Source organism: Pteropus alecto, unplaced genomic scaffold (assembly GCF_000325575.1).
Source record: "Pteropus alecto unplaced genomic scaffold, ASM32557v1 scaffold42, whole genome shotgun sequence".
Lineage (NCBI taxonomy): Eukaryota > Metazoa > Chordata > Mammalia > Chiroptera > Pteropodidae > Pteropus > Pteropus alecto.
In genome coordinates this window covers 8,861,955-8,877,232 of record NW_006434825.1, presented here as the reverse complement: position 1 = coordinate 8,877,232, position 15,278 = coordinate 8,861,955, and positions in this window count along the sequence as shown.

Sequence of the window (15,278 nt, the reverse complement as noted above, 5' to 3'; positions counted from 1 at the left end):
CTCTATAGATGAGGAAATTTGGGTGAAAAGATATCTTGACCAAAATACCAGAGATAGTAAGTGAAAGAAAAGGGTTATAATGTGGGTCTTTGACTTCCATCTCAATCTCTTTCAGTTTCCCCATAATGCTTTCAAAACTGCATGGTGCCTGGCCCATTTTCACTTGACAACAGCTCATGTGAAAAAGGATGAATACAGATATGACCCTGACAATACTAGGTAGTTTAATGCTAGAACTTAATCCAAGTGAATATTGATGGCTCAGTTCAATATAAAATCCATTGCTTTTGAGATCCATAGAATGAAGGATAGGAGATAAGAATCCAGACAACTCAGAGTGTTTTAGACAGAAGTAATAAGTGTATCATACCCCTGCAGGTTCTAACTCCTGACTTACTCTCCAACTTAACCCCTCACGCTCAGTAAATTCCAGCCATAATAACTTCCCTTCTGTTCTGAGAGTATGTTCATTTTTAACTCAATATTTTTAGGGTCAGTCGCTCTGTTTCTGAAACATTCTGGACTCAGTTCATCAGGTGGCTCCTTCTTATCATTCTGGCTTCCCTATAAATGTCACCTTCTCACTGGAATCTTCTCTGGCTACTTATCTAAATGACATCTCTCTCCAAATTGCCTGATATTGATTTACTTTAGAAGGTGATTCATTGCAGAGCACAGTATCTTCTTCATAGCACTTTTGAACATCTGAAATAATTTTTATTTATTTGTTTATTATTGTCTCCCTCACTAAAATATTGATTCAAGAGGCAATTTTTAAATTTATTTGCAAGTATAATCCTAGAATTGAAACAGATGCTGCCATACAATAAGAACTCAATAAATATGTAGATGAATGAAATAGTGAATATTAAGGTGTTATATGGAAGAAACTCAGTGTGTTCAGAGACATAATAAAGTAGGATCACTGTATGCATTATGGGAGGTTGTACGTTTGCTTCATTGAGGAAGTTCAGAGGTCTTCAGAAGATGAGTAAGAGTTGCATAATTTTCAAATCCCCCAAAGGCCATTTGTTTAATTTTAGATTAAAATTATTAATTTAACTTGAAAGTCTGCACTATTTTCAATAATTTCTCCAAATAGGGGCCTACTGAATTTTTCAGATATAATAAAATTGTCCATTTTCAAACATGATAACACTTTCATTCTCAAATCTGGTAAATGTGACTCTGAAAGACATTATTAGTTGTTATCATCCCTTCTGATAGTTATTTATCATTGCTTCTTTCATCGTTTCCAATCATCTACTGCAACTAGAAATGACACATAGTAGAAAAAAATCTAGCTACACTTTCTCTTTAATTTCCTGAGAGTCAAAAAGTAAAGTCAGATTCTTAAACACAAAACATTGCTTTTCCTTTTTTCTTGTCCTTTCTTCCTCTTTTATATTCTCTCTCTCTCCCTCTCCCTCTCTCTCTCTCTCTTTTCTTACATTATCCCTGAAATTGTTTTTATTATTAATAGCATCAAGCTTTCCATAACTCTTCATTTGCTAAAGCTTGGCTTGAGCTTTGTGATATTTTAAGCTTTAGAAGGTGATTCATTGCAGAGCACAGTGTCTAAAACTAGTTGATGACATTATGGCTTGCTCACTCAATAGGTACTTTATTTTTCTCACTTTATTCCTTGGAAGTATCTCTTTTGGAAACATTCATCTTTCAATAGTGAGCTATACCTCTCTCTCTCTCTCTTTTTTTTTTTTTTTCTGCATATGGTCTGATAGCAACCCTTTCCAAATTTAGAAACTCAATGCATTATCCTTTGGAAAATTCTACATAGAGCTCTGGGGCTTTTGTTGAATTGATTGGATTAAGTGTCAAGGAAAGACAATATGAAGGTACACATATGGCCTTTTGCTGCTTAAAAGATAAAGATGATTGGAAACAATACAGATTTTCCTTTTCTATAATCCTGCTTTCAAATTTGAATTTAATCACTCATTTGACATGTGACCTTGGGCTATTAATTAATCTCTCTGAATCACCATTTGTCCATATTGGTGATAATACTTCACAAGATTATTGAGAGGATGAAATGGTATAAATATTACATGTGCTAAAAACATTGTTTTTTCCTTTTCAGAAAGGATGATGTAGATGGTTTGGATATCATTAAAAGAAATACATAAAATACCCCCTAATACACACACACACACACACACACACACACACACACACACACACACATATCATAGGTGTCATTTGGTTAAATATCATCCAATAGGCACTTAAGTTTAATGATCAGACTTTTATCAGTCTTACTTTTTTTCACGATTTCCTTGCCTTACCATGTAACATTCAGGGGTCACGTGCTTCTATTTTTCAAGGAAAGGTGGTCAACATTATAATATTATTAAATGTTTAGAGTACAATGTTTAAGTGAATTCATTGCCTATACAGACCTATGAAAACATACTGTACACCATTATAAATAGAGATCAGTGTTCTCAATAGACCTGAGAGAAGAACTGTATATAGATTTCAAGTGGAAGGTTTCAAAGTCAAGGGGCAGTTGTTTGCTTTAGGGAATGACTGCTATTGTAGATGCAGACTAGAATTATCAAAGGCATATACATCTGAATAAAAAAAGTTAGAATTTGAAAATACTTATTTTTTTTCTTTTTTTTAATTATTTTTTTTTCTGGTCTGAGTCCTGAGATGTCAATCATGCAAAGTGAAATTCTTAGGCAGATGAATTTTTTTCAAATAAACGTTTAATAGCAACTGACATTGTTCTCTGGATGTAACCTGAAGCCAAAGGTCAACACATAATATCTTATGACACTGATCTGCTAGGCATAAGGCTGCTGTCTTGTGAAAGAAAGCTCGAATGGAGAATACATCGAGATTCCTATTTGATAGTCATCGGGGACAGAGGTCCACTAAAATGAGAATAAAATGGATATCTTCATTAGAAGAAAATCTGGGTTTGACTTATAGGTTTTTATTGTTCTCAGCAAACCCAATAAAGGAAGATAAAGACATAGAAGGAGAATATTTAGTCTGATTGACCTTCAGGCTCATTTGAAATTACAAATCACTATAAAGCTTGTGCCTTCTTCATCTATGTGATTTAGCTGTTACACTGGCCATTTTCATAGGTCTCTGTGTTTATTTTCATTATATTTTATACATCATTGTAAATCTCGTGCAGTATTATCAATTGAGGTTCTTTTGCTATTTTAATAACATACTGATATTATGTAACTACCACAAAAGATTTTTATGTAAATGATTGTTTTATTATTTTAAAAATAAATTACCTTTGTAGCATTTCTAGGCTTACAAATCTCTTAAAGGTGTTCAAACTTTTCAACATTAATCAAACATTGATGGAAAAGTAGCAATAAGTGGAAAAGTCTTTGTTGTTAAAGATGATATAGAATTTTAAAAAATAAGGGTTAGACATATGGGGTCATCATGCAGAGAGAATTCAAGTGTTCCATGAGGAATCAAAATTGCCTATCAAATCTTTTTCATTTCTGATATTTTCAATTTAGTATACATTCATTCAAAATATGTTTTTGTATAGCCTATCTTGGCTCATGCTGTGGACTTTTCTAAAATCTCTCAAGGGTTCACAAACCCCAAACAAACAATACCTGGCCTCAGCATACCCCATACCTCTTGGTAAGCAGCCCCAAGCCCGGCACTAGCAGCAGCCTGCTTCAATTTGCAGCTTACCTCTTCCAGGCAACTCCCAACACAGAATGAGTGGCATCATCTGCAGATTGCTTTGTAGCTCACACCAACTGATCCAGGGCAGGACACAGGCAATGGCTGGCTTGCACCAGAGGCCCCCTCCTACCCTACCCTGCCCCCGCTAATGGGACCCCAGAATTAACACACCCAGTGGCCAGCTTCAGACCACACCCAAGCATCACCCACAAATGACATACCCAAAGGACATACTCGATAGGCACCAGAACTACACTACTTATATCAAACAAAATAGACTTTAAAACAAAGACTATAACAAGAGAGAGAATTCTGAGTATTTATCCGAAGAAACCCAAACACTAATTTGCTTATTGCAGCATTATTTACAATAGCCAAGAAACGGAAGCAACATCAGTGTCTAGCAACACAGGAATGGATAAAGAAGAAGTGGTGCGAATTTACAATAGAACATTACCCAGACATAAAATAGAATAAAATCTTGCCATCTGCTACATGGATGGACCTAGAGGTTATGCTGAGTGAAATAAGTCAGACAGAGAAAGAGAAATACGAAGTGATTTCACTTATACGTAGAATCTAAAAGCCAAAACAAATAAACAAACAAAACAGAAAGAAATTCATAGATACAAAGTACATTTTAATGGTTTCCAGATGGAAGAGGGGTTGGGGGGATGGTTGAAGTGTGGGGAGGGATTGAGGAGTACAAATTGGGAATTACAAAATGTCCATGGGGATGTAAAGTATAGCATAGGGACTATCATCAGTACTATTATAATAACTATGTATGGCATCATACAGTTATTATAGCATGGGTACTAGATTTATCAGGGTGATCACTTTGAAAGTTATATAAATGTCTCATCTCTATGTTGTATATCTGAAACATAATACTGTATGTCAACTGTAATTCAAAAATAAAAAAAAGTTAAAAAATATTTTGAAACAAAAAAGTCCAAACCCACCCGCCAAATATGTTGTTATAAACTATTTCCTTATAGAGTTTATAGTCTAGAAGAAAATATAGACTTTAAATAGAAATTCTGAAATATAATTGTCTAATTTTGATTTTGATGAGTGCAAAACAGCAGTACAGATGATATTAGAAAATAACTAAAGCAAAAAATCTTGTTTAACCTAGGAAGGGCACTTAAGGTGAACTGAAGTATAAGTAAATATTGGTCAAAGGTTGCGTGCAGAGGGAGGATCACAGGGAAGTGAGATCAGTCAGAACGTACTGCATGTTTAAAACTCCAATCTAGAAAAATTAATAGTTGATGAGCAAGCTATCTAAAAGAAGATTCGAATAGCTATTACCTAGAAAAATAAGGCAGAAAAGAATCTCAAAAATTTTGTAATTCATGGTGAAGAGTTTGGATTTCATTGGCCGTTCAATGGCCATTAGCACAATGTAGCGGACAAAAGACAGGGCAGAAATCACAGCTTCCCATTCACTCCTTGTGGGAGCTTGGAAGTTACCGTGATTTTTCCATTTGTTAAGTGGAAAGATAATACCTCACTGGTAAATTTCTTCATACATGAAGTAATCTCTGTTAATGGCTTAACTCACTCCTTGCTCTGAGATGGTGAAAATGTGATTTAGTGTCATTTGGAACGTTCCCCCTTTAATCTATCTTTTTTGTAAATGACAATTATATGAGGGATTTCTGGTCACATCTTGTTACGAGATCATATAAGAAAATAGGACTGCAAAATTGAGAATGTGGCTATTTGGAAACTAAAGATGTATCACTTAATTCATTCAAAAACATTTATTCAGTGTAGTCAGTATGATACACATTGTATCAAGCACCTAGAATAAAAAGATATCTAAGGTTTATTTGTTCCTAGACTCTAGTGGCTAGACAGTTTGTGGTTAGACCATCATAAAAAAAGATCCATAGAACAATTAAAAAAAATAAAGAAGATTGTAGCAGGGGGAGCACAAGAAGACACTGAAGCTGAGTGGAAGAGCACTACACCTCGCCTAACGGTCCAGGACATGATGCCCGACCCATGAGACAGGTAGAAGCTAACAAGTTGGAAAGGGGTACATAAAGAATTTAAGACTCAAGTAAGACTGATAAATAAAAAATGGATGTTACTTCCTTTGGGTCATTGGATCCTTTCTAGAAGGAACAAAACCATGTGACCTCAAGCATACCATGTAAATTCTCTGATTCCTGACCTTTAGATGGGATCCTAATACAATTCTCACATTGCTATTGTGAGAATGAAATGAAAAAACTTATATAAGTAGTTTTATATACCAACTCTAGATGAACCAAATCAAATATGATGTGGGGATGGTGAGGTTATGCCGTGCTCACATGAGGACAAGGGAGGGACATACAATCCCAGAGGTGTCCACAAAAGAGTCAGTTTTACTTTTTAAAGTTACATACTATGTAAAATTAAAAATGGAGGAATGTTTTTATTTATGCCATTATCATAACTTCGAACTACAGTAGTGACCTGTGAGTATTTTTGTTCCCAAGCTAAACTGCAATTACCTATTTCAGTCTGTGAGACATCTAGCCACCATTTCTCTCCTTTGGAAATCTCTAAGATTAGTGTGGTATGATAGCAACAGTATTTTTCAGTCAGTCAAAAAGGCTTTGGTTCCATATGTAGCCTAGTTATTAATTTGGCAGTTTCATTACATACACATCATCTATCCTATAGGAGCCTATAGTTGCCACATCAGAAAAACAGGTATAACAAGGCCATATTTGCAAGGATGTCAGCATAATTAGAGTTAGCAAGGCAGTTGACACGAAATATCCTCCCTATACATTAAAGGCATAATATAACCAACAAAAGAAAACAAAAAATAATTGATTCAATTAAATATAAGATCCATAAATGCAGCTACTTGATTTGTCTTAGTTATCACTATATTTTCAGTGCCTGACACCCAGTCAAGTCTCAATAAATATTTATTAGGAAAACAGATATTGAAATAATTGTATAATTAAGTGAATAAGTAAAAAGTTGGATAGTTGATTTAATGAGGAAATTAAAAATACATCATAATCAGAATATCAACATTTTTCTACTGCAGGCAAGTCTATAAAAATGTTGTCAAATCATATGAAACAAATTAAATTAAAACTTTAAACAGATTTTGAAAAACAGTTGGTGGTGTTAAAGTGTATTAATGATTGGTAATAGATGGAGATTTTAGTTTTAAATATATGTAAAAATCAAATTTTTGTGTTTTTTTATATAATTACAGGGAACTTAATTGTATAAAACTAGTGAGAAATTGAAAAGGATCAACCCACCAACAAAAAAGAGTATGGAATCTTGATGACCTCTGGCTAGCACTAAAGTTCTTGACCTCCTGTTGACAAAACATTGTAATTTAATTAAGACATTACTGAAATGTAGATAAAGCTGCCATTCAGGAAAAGAAAAAATAACGTAAACAGTTTTACACTATCTATTTAGCATTCCATCTGTGCATATCAATTGCTTCCAAAAATGTTAGGACACACAAAAAATTCTTATACTACTTGTTCAGGGTTAAAGAGCGTAATGACCAAACTTCATAAATATTGTTGAAATCAGAATGAATAGCATAGTTATCAAAAAGATTGTGTGTGTGTGTTTTTTTTTTCTAATTACAACTTTGGTATTGATATTAGCTGCTATAATACAGTAATGACCTCTTCTCCTTTTACTGTATTTCACATTGCTTATTTATTTATGTGGCCTCAGTTTCTGTTTTCCACATACAATGTACTCATCTCCCTTTTCTGGTTATTATTTGGTGGTTTGTCTTTGTACTATACTTTGTCTGGAAGCTGTACACTGTGATACCACATATCTAAGCCAGCACACCTCTTTTTTGAAACAATCTTTCTTCACAATAATGTTAGGGAATGTGCTATTTCCTGCCTCTAAATCCTGCTGGAGCAGTTTAACCAAGAGTGATTTGTGTTGTGGAAGCCTACTGAGGAAATTTATTGGACTTTCTTTACCAGAGAACTATGTCAGGACTTATTATGTGCACTGAGCCCTGAGTATTGGGAAGAATGTCATTCAAGAGTCACGATGCCCACTTTTACTCCTGGCCTCACCTCCAGCTATGAGCTGGTCCAGCCACCTGTACTCATTAGGATTAGTTTAATGAATGCCTAGAGCTCAAGAGTTCTTCAGATGTGCCTCAAGGGTCAATAGGTGGGGTGCCTCAGATACTTAAACATTCAGTTGCAAATCCACATGCCTGCCTAAACTGAACCAGCTTGTTTTTTCTGACCTCATACAATTGTAATTCACAAAGAATTTTATTTGAATAAACAATTGATCTACTTCAATATTCTTAGACTTACAATAGGACAGAAAATCCTAGGTTTCTTGACTATTAGATCTCAAAATGATCTTAGATGTAATTTAAATCCTAAATGGAAATTATGATCTACTGTATGTTCAAACCTTGCATCTTGCTGCTGATCTTTGGGAGTGTTGTGTTGAACATGCTGAGTAATTGTGCGATAAGTCATCCATCAAACCTACAAGGAGGGGGAGCTTTATATTTGTTGATACTAAGTCAGAAGTCCTATTTTTATTTTTTATTTGCTTCAGATGACAAATGTGAATCTCTAAGCAAAGAATCAATTTTTCCAATATCTAATAATTACTAAATAATATTAGGAATAATTGGAGAATCGTAATAATTTTACTTCCCTAGATAATCTTAAATAAGCAGTCTTGACAATATTAACAGCAAACATAGATTTGTTATTTATGCACTACTTAGGAAAATATTAAAATGCTTTTTTCACGTTATTGTTAGCTTTTCAAAAAGTTTCCAGGCCAAAATGAGCAAATTGAAAGAGAAAGGAGGGATGCCCTAGATATCATCCTCCAGACAATGGACAGGGGCAGCAGTTGGTACCCTGAATGAAGGGAAAAATATGTGGAGCGTCGACTTCATGCCAGAAAGCATCGCAGTCACTACTTAACACATCCTCTTAACAGCTCTTCACCAATAACTGATGGATATTGGTATATAAAACCCAGCTTTCTTGCTCTTTTGCTGGGATAGCTCTTAAGAACATTCTCTGCTGATTTTTAGGGTTTTCCAACAGGATTGAGCTCTATTTGCTTATGATAGTAACTTGTATCTATAAGCACCTTTAATCAATTCACTTCCTCCTTGTCATTTCCCCACTCCTGTAATCGCTTACCAAATTAGCTACTTGTACTTTAATACTTATCCCAGAGTTTCGTTTCTGAAACACTCTAAGTTCTCCAGTTGCTAAATTATGTAGTTGGCTTTCTAATCTTTCTTCCTCTAACTCTAAATCCCATGGCTTGTCAGCTATGCAAGTCTGTTGCCTGTATATGAAGAATATAGATAGTCTTTATGGTGTTTACATATTTTCAGGCAAGGTGGGACTTTCCTGAAATCATGGCATTATTTTTTTTTTTTCCACAAATTAACACTTTTTTTACAAAGTGTTAAAACGAAAACGCACACGGGCTTATTACAAACAATTGATTGTGACGACATTCACAAATGGAGTCTGCATTTCTGCCTCTCAACATTAAAGAAAAGTCTCTGTGACCATCTGGAGTATGATATTACTTATCACACTGACTTCCATCTTTGAAACCTGATTGTGCAGGCTTGCCCAATGAGCTGGGCTTTATAGAGACACTGAGTTATCCTGTGGGGCAACTTACAAAAGAAAATCCAGGGAGTTTGTAACTGGATAGCTGTAATGGGCAGTGAACCCTATCTTAAAGAGTTAGATTTGAAGTAAACTGAGACCATTACTCAGGAGGAGCTTGGTTTGAACCAGGAACAGTTATAAACCTAAAATTTAAGGGATAAATTCAGTTATAATAATTACAAACCATACTAATAGATAGAAATATTTTCCTAAACCAAAGGACTCACTTAACTATCTTGGATTTTAAAATTATTCTAAAATAGTTACTATTCCATATTAAAAATTAGGTAACTATGATGAAAATTTTTATGAGTAGAAAAAGTATAACACATGACCCTATTGCAAAGTAAAATAAAATGAAATAAATTTTATTTATTTAAAAATAAAATAAAATACTAGTATTTAGATTTATTTGTGGGTCAATTTAAAACTTACACCAAAACACTTTATATTACATTCTATGTGAGTTTTTAATCTTTCAAATTAATTTTTAATTAACGTTAATTTTAATGTTTAATTAACATTAACTTTATGTATTTTTTCATTATTGTTATATAACTTATTAGAATGCCCTGAAAATTTGGCATAGACCCCTGGCCCTATAATTGGACACATAGCTTAGAAAACTATCTCAGTTAGCTGAGGTGAGGCTGAAGAAAACTTATTTTCCTTCCCCTTGCTGTTTCCTATCTGTGAATCATCATACCGCTGGTAACTTAGAATTCAAATATGATGTCAATTCATATTTCATGGATTAATGGTGGATAGTGTTGAAAACAGTCTGTAGTCCACAAGAAGTATTAAAGAAATGTAAGCAACATTTAGGCTCTCATCTCACCCCTCCCAGTTTTCTGTTTTTTTCACTGTTCCCTTCGTTCAGGTCCTCCCAGAGTTCCTTTTACTTTAATGTCAGTTCTGCAGTCATCTCCTTTTCATCTCAGCATCTAACTCAACATAGGCAGAAAGTATAAAATAACATAAATTTTTGAGTCAAATAAGTTCAGCCAGAATTAATCCCTAGCTCTGCTTTGTTGCAGCTATATGAAATTGAGAAGTACCTTAACCACTCATATCTTCAGTTTGCCCTGTAAAATGGGGACAATCAGACTTAATTAGCAACGATTTCTCAGGATTTATAATGCTATCCGTTAAGTATCTAGCATACTGCCTTGTAAAGCAAATGCTTCTGAAAGAATAAATATTCCTACTAATGGAATCTTCTCTCCTTCAGAGGCAAATCTGGCACGTAAATGAGGGCAACTATTTTTATCATAATAATTTCAATACTGATTCAAGGTCTGTCTGATTTGTCTGTCTTGGGGAAAGGAGTCTAGCAGGCTTTACTGTAGCTCCCTAGACTAACCCTATGATCCTTGCTTTTGAAGATGTAGAATTGGGAAGTAGCTTTGTTAGTGTCATAATTGACAAGAAAAAAATAGGTCATTCTAGAAATGTGAGAACTATAAAAAACAACACATTTTTGGAGAATTTCTATAGCAAGAAAAATAAGTCTTTCATTTAACCCTCTACATCAATTATTGCAAAAATATCTAAATACTACTCATTTGATTAATATCAGTGGTGCCTAAAACTCTGAGAAGTGGTATTTTTCTTCTCTGATTTCAACTCTGTCTTCTGTAGTTCTTATATGAAATTGGATGAATTACAGCAGCTGAAAAGATGAAGTGGCTGTTAGTTTCTGTAAGAAAGACTGATGATAAAAATTGCTGGACAAAAATACCAGTTATAATCACTAGCCAACTGGTAAGGGGGAGGAAGTGCTATTCATCTCTAATTCCAACTGTTAATTACCTAAAAATATATACATTTCTTACTTGTATTTTTGGCATATTATGATTTAATCAGAACATAGTCTGTCATAAGTTTAAGGAAAGCATATTCAGTTTATAGAGTATTTTTTAAACAGTATAATACTCCTGATGATTCGACACAGTAAAATGTAAAAGAGTAACAGGCGATAAGACAATACTTAGTGTTGTTAGTACACTAATATTATAAATTAGATGCCAGATGACAGAATGCTATACTTATTTCTAACCTATTTTACAATTTACATGATGAAATGTGAGCAAGTTGCCAGAGACCTGCTATGGTTGGGCAGAGATGGTGTGTGGAAGTAATATCTAGCATCCTCAGTTGGATAATAAACTCATCGTGCTGGACCCACGATGAAGGACATGTGTATATAAGGAACATTTACACATATTTTAAATTATCTGTTATAGTACCCATTTTTTTGTTATCTCTAAGTTGTGGGTTAAGATGGCTTTCTTTTTTGAGTCTCAGTTTCTTGTCTGTGAAAATGAAATAACTAAAAAAAAATAAGGTTGAAATGATATTAACATTATTAATATTTCAAATGATTAGAATTAATCAAGTGCTTATTATGTTCCAAGGACATCTCAAATGACAGATTAAACCTTATGGTAATTATTTATTTATACTTAAATATAATATATTTAAATATTAATATATTAAGTGCAAACTTATTATATATAAATCACCCTATATACAAGGTGGTTCTCTTACTATCTTCCTCTATAGAAGAAGACACCAAAGCATAGAAAGATTAAGAAACTTACTCAATCTCTTGTAGCCATCAGTAGTGAAGTCTGAATGGGAATGCAGGAAATGAGACACTGAATCCTGCCATCTTAACCATTGTGTCATGTAACTCTCCTACAGTGAATATATTTAAAAGAAGAACTGGCAATTTTAACTATATTTATTATTACCTGAGGAAATTATGAACATTGTTGCTGAAGTGGTAAGAGTCCAGTATACCACGCAGATATACAGATTTCCCTAAAACAGAAAACTATTACATATGTTTAGGAAAGATTTCACTAAGAAAAACTATTTCACTTCAGAACTGGCCCTTAGAAAATGTACAGATTTTGCAGGTGAAGAGGAACATTGTCTTAGTCAACTCAGGCTGCTATAAGAAAATGTCATTGCCTGGGTGTCTAATAAATAACAGAATTTTATTTATCACAGTTCTGGAGGCCAGGAAGTCCAAGATCAAGCCTCTAGCAGATTCGGTGTCTGGTTAGGACCCTCTTCCTGCTTCATAGATAGTCCTCTTCTTGCTATGTCTTCACATGGGGGAAGGAATGAGAGAGTTCTCTGGTGCAGCTTTCGTAAAGGCAAAAGTCTCATTTGCGAGGGCTCCACACTCATGACCTAATTGTTTCCCAAATGCCTTGACTCCTAATACCATCACAGTCAGGGTTAAAATTTTCAACATATAAATTTGAGAAGGACACCAACTTTCAGTCTGTAACAGACAGCATAGTTTTGGAGGAAGAAGAGAAATAGAAAAAGGGATTTTTAATTAGAGGAAGGAATGTCTGCTAAGGTACTGAGCCAAAAAAAAGGCTGATATGACTAGAAGGTTGAGAAACTCACTCTGGCAGATTCTAGAGCGTCATGTTGGGGAGTGAAGAAGAGGAGGCTGCATAAATATTTGATACCAGATACTGATATATAGATCAGAACAACCAGGCTTCATCATTTTGTAATCTAATGGCCAACCAATTTTTTTTTTCTTTTTAATGTTCGTTCAGGTCCTCAAGGAATGTCTGCTAAGGTACTGAGCCAGACATTGTCAGCTTACAATCCTTTATTATTTATTTGTTTGTTTGTTTGTTTGTTTGTTTGTTTGTTTATTTATTTATTTATTTATTTATTTATTTATTTTAGTTTTAACACCTACAGCACATGGTCTTTCTAGGTGGTCTCCCATCCAAGTACTAACCAGCCCTGGTTCTGCTTAGCTTCTGAAATCAGACAGGATCGGGCTTGTTCAGGACAGCTTGGCCATAGACTTCAACCACATTTTTAAGTGGCAAGTGGGAAAAGAGAAATAAAGAAATGATAGGACTCACTTAAATTTTTTATAATTATGTGTTTTTCATTATGTTGAAAGTCAGACTAAGGAAAAAGAGTCTGTTGGCAAGGGGGACCACCTAGAGATATCATTTCTACTTCCATTTGGCTCCACTATCGAGTAATATAACTTTATTTTATATCAATGGGAATCTGTTGTTTTCAAGATCTTCTAGTTACAGCATTTCTTCTAGATTTTCTCTACTTCTTAAATTTAGAAAAATATTCCCGAATACTGAGTTTCATGATCATTATAAAACTATCAAAAGTGATCTCATTTTGACCTAATGTGTGGGCAGCTACAGAAAAACACATTATCAGCTAGTACAAAAAGATGAACTAATAGAAAGCTGTGCAAGGATGGCAGTTGGTAGTTCTAGAGGCGGTGAGCTTCCTGAGAGCACAAGACTGCACAGCCAAGTACAGATAGGATACAAGGAACAGTTAGATTTCAAACTTTAGTGTATGTAAAAATTATCTGGGGACCTTGTTAAAAATTCAGATTCCAGCATTCAATCCTAGAGATTTAGTAAGTCTGAGTGGTTCCAGAAATACTCATATTTAATAGAGGCTCTCAGGTGTTTCTGATAGAGATAAGCTGTTGGCTCAATTTTAAGATACAACGACCTTTTTTTTTTTTTAATATTAAATCTTAGTCACTCACTGGAAAGAGCCTTCTGGATTCCTAGCAACATATTGGGAACCTAATGGCAGTGAGTGGGGGCACGGTGTGGTATGGCAATTGTGGTAGTGATGGCATTTGAGTAGAAGTACATTGTCTTCTTCTTTGCTTGGAACTCTTTTAAACTTTAGTCTAAAAAGTGTAACCCATGGTCAGATTATGAAATTTTAAAGGAGCTCTATCCCCCAAAACAGGAAATTTAAAAAGAATCATTTATGTTAACATGATTCTGGAAGCATGAAAAATTGATTAGACCTTTAAGAAATTGATCCTTGCTTCACACTCAGAATGTAGAAAAATGACAGAGACCTCAGGTGTGCAGTCGCAAATTGACCAGAAACGCCCATCTTGTGCTGGCTTCCCATTCTGTCATCAGGAGTTGTGTGGAATTGTTAATACTCTATAGTAGTGTTCCTTCCAAATCAACAGAAAAGCCTATGAGCAAAGATTATAGGCACTGTGACAAAGGAATGGTCACAGCTTTTGGGGATAATAACAAAAATGATGAATGTCGTTATTGAAGTTGGCAAGAGTCAATTTAAATTGAGTGAAATTGATCAACCTTGGAATCACTCAGTGCCAGTCACCCGCCTTTGTCTCTCAGCGCTTTTCTCTCGCCTTTGAACGCACTCTTGCTGGCGAGTGGGATGCACTGTCGTAGTCGTCAATCCCAAGCTCAGGAGCAATTTCACATGGGAATCCTTTGCTATACCCAGTCAGATTAGCTGGGTCACGGTTATGTATAAGAAACACAACCTTGAGAGCTACTGATATTCTCTAAAGTTCAGATTATTTGTCTGTGAAATGGGAATAAAAAAAAACAAAAAACAATTTTTGAAATAAGAATTTATTTAGTTAAAATATTATGCAATATTTGGGAACATTTGGGAATGTTTATTTATTTTTTTTAGATATATTTCATAAGTACAAACATAACAAAAGTTCTGCAAATAAAATATACTTTGATTTTCCCCAAATGCTCAAATGATGGTTGATTTTTATTCCTCAGCCAATTTGACAAATATTTACTGCATGTTTATTATATGCCAGGCATGCTTCTAGGTGCTAAGGGTTCACTTTTAAAGAGACACACAAGTCTTTATTCTTTGGAAGCTTACTTTAGTGATTGAGAGAAATAACACATAATTTAGATGTCAGAGGAATCTATTACTGTTATTTGTTGATTAGCTGTCTCCTTGTTCGTTTCCTTCCTTCCTTCCTTCCTTCCTTCCTTGCTTCCTTCCTTCCTTCCTTCCTTCCTTCTTCTCTCTCTTTCTCTTTCTCTCCCTCCCTTGCCCCTCTGTCCC